The sequence below is a fragment of the Mandrillus leucophaeus genome, unplaced genomic scaffold (genome assembly GCF_000951045.1).
Source record: "Mandrillus leucophaeus isolate KB7577 unplaced genomic scaffold, Mleu.le_1.0 Scaffold54, whole genome shotgun sequence".
Taxonomy (NCBI): Eukaryota; Metazoa; Chordata; class Mammalia; order Primates; family Cercopithecidae; genus Mandrillus; species Mandrillus leucophaeus.
In genome coordinates, this window is record NW_012105808.1 from 485,784 (window position 1) to 488,661 (window position 2,878).

Genomic DNA, 2,878 nt, shown 5'->3' on the forward strand with positions numbered 1-2,878 from the left:
ATCTCCAGGATGGTCTCGATCTCCTGACCTCGTGATCCGCCCGTCTCGGCCTCCCAAAGTGCTGGGATTACAGGCTTGAGCCACCGCGCCCGGCAATGATTTTTTTTGTTTGTTTGAGTCGGAGTCTTACTCTGTCTCCCAGGCTGGAGTGCAGTATCGCGATCTCGGCTCACTGCAACCTCCACCTCCTGGGTTCAAGCAATTCTCCTGCCTCAGCCTCCCAAATAGCTGGGATTCCAGAGGCCCACCACTGCACCTGGCTAATTTTTATATTTTTCATAGAAATGGAGTTTCACCATGTTGTCCAGGCTGGTCTCCAATTCCTGACCTTGTAATCTGCCCAACTCGTCCTTCCAAAGTGCTGGGATTACAGGTGTGAGCCGTCGCACCTGGCCTATGACTTTGGTTTTTGTTGTTTGTTTGTTTGAGATGGAGTTTCCTTCTTGTTGCCCAGGCTGGAGTGCAATGGCACTTTCTCAGCTGACTGCAACCTCCGCCTCCTAGGTTCAAGCAATTCTCCTGTCTCAGCCTCCTGAGTAGCTGGGACTACAGGCACGTGTTACCACGCCCAGCTAATTTTTATAGTTTTGGTAGAGACAAGGTTTCACCATGTTGGCCAGGCTGGTCTTGAACTCCTGACTTTAGGTGATCCACCCGCCTCAGCCTCACAAAGTGCTGGGACTGCTGGCGTGAGCAACTGTGCCTGGCCTTCACTGCTCATTAAAAAAATTTTTTTGGAGAGACAGGGTCTGGCTCTGTTTCCCAAGCTGGTCTCAAACTCCTGGGCTCAAGTGATCCTCCCACCTCAGTCTCCCAAGTAGCTTGGGATTACAGGTGTATGCCACCATGCCCAGCTAATTTTTTTTTTTTTTTTTAGAGACAGTCTCACGCTGTTGCCCAGGTTGGAGCCCAGTATTGCGATCTCGGCTCACTGCAAACTCCACCTCCTGGATTCAAGCGATTTTCCTGCCTCAGCCTTCCGAGTAGCTGGCATTACAGGCATGCACCACCACGCCCGGCTAATTTTTCTATTTTAGTAGAGACAGGGTTTCACCATGTTGGTCAGGCTGGTCTCGAACTCCTGACCTCAGATGATCTGTCTGCCTCAGCGTCCCAAACTGCTGGGATTACAGGCGTGAGCCACCGTGCATAGCTCTAATCTCTTCTTTCATAAGGACGCCAGTCACAGTGGGTTAGGGCCTAGCCATGAGACATTTTACCTTAATCCCTTCTTTGTGTTTGTTTTTGTTTTTTGAGATGGAGTTTCACTCTTTTTGCCCAGGCTGGAGTGCAATGGCATGATCTTGGCTCACTGCAACTTCTGCCTCCCTGGTTCAAGCGATTCTTCTGCCTCAGCCTCCCAAGTGGCTGAGATTACAGGCATGTGCCACCACACCTGGCTAATTTTTTGTATCTTTAGTAGAGGTGGGATTTCACTGCGTTGGCCGGGCTGGTCTTTAACTCCTGACCTTGTGATCTGCCCTCCTTGGTCTCCCAAAGTGCTGGGATTACAGGTGTGAGCCGCCGCGCCTGGCCTAAAGAACTCGGTTTAATGGACTTACAGTTCCACGTGGCCGGAGAGGCCTCACAATCATGGTGGAAGGTGAAAGACACGTCTCACATGGCAGCAGACAAGAGAAGGGAGCTTGTGCAGGGAAACTCCTGTTTTTTTAAAACCGTCAGATCTCAGCCAGGAGAGGTGTCTCACGCCTGTAATCCCAGCACTTTGGGAGGCCGAGGTGGGGGGGATCACCTGAGGTCAGGAGTTCGAGACCAGCCTGTCCAACATGGTGAAACCCCATCTCTACTTAAAAAAAAAAAATGGCCGGGCACGGTGGCTCACGCCTATAATCCCAGCACTTTGGGAGGCCAAGGCAGGTGGATCACGAAGTCAGGAGATCGAGACCATCCTGGCAAACACGGTGAAACCCCGTCTCTACTAAAAAATACAAAAAATTAGCCCGGCGATGGTGGCGGGCGCCTGTAGTCCCAGCTACTTGGGAGGCTGAGGCAGGAGAATGGCGTGAACCCAGGAGGCGGAGCTTGCAGTGAGCCGAGGTCTGGTCACTGCACTCCAGCCTGGGAGACTCCATCTCAAAAAAAAAAATTAGCCCGGCGTGGTGGTGGATGCCTGTAATCCCAGCTACTCTGAGGCTGAGGCAGAAGAATCACTTGAACCCAGGAGACAGAGGTTGCAGTGAGCCAAGATTGCACCACTGAACTCTAGCCTGGGTGACAGAGTGAGACTCTGTCTCAAAAATAAAATAAAATATGACCATCAGCTCTTGTGAGACTTACTTGCTATCAAGAGAACAGCACTGGAAAGATCCGCTCTCACGATTCAGTCGCCTCCCACCAGGTCCCTCCCACAACACGTGGGAGTTATGGGAGCTACAGGATGAGGTTTGGGTGGGGACACAGAGCCAGACCCTACCAAGGGTCTTAACTTTTTTTACTTTCTTTGTTTGCTTTACAATAACAGAGTTAATACAAGCCCCAGGTAACCAGTCAAAGCTAAGAAACAGGATAGAAAAGACACTGATCCTGTCCCTATTCCAGGACCGCCCCAGGCCCCTCGACGCCCCCCACCCCCATCAAATCAGTGTGATGTGGCCAAACCAACTCTCAGGGCCTCAGTTATCTGGCAGCGCAGAGAGGCTGGGGTTTGTGGTTTTAATTTGTAGCTTGGTTCTCCCCAGTTTCTTGTGAATTCCGAGGGTTTTCCCAAAAATCATCTTTTTTTTTTTTTTTGAGACGGAGCCTCGCTCTGTCGCCCAGGCTGCAGTGCAGCGGTGTAATCTTGGCTCATTGCAACCTCCGCCTCCCAGGTTCAAGCCATGCTTCTGCCTCAGTCTCCCAAGTGGCTGGGATTACAGGC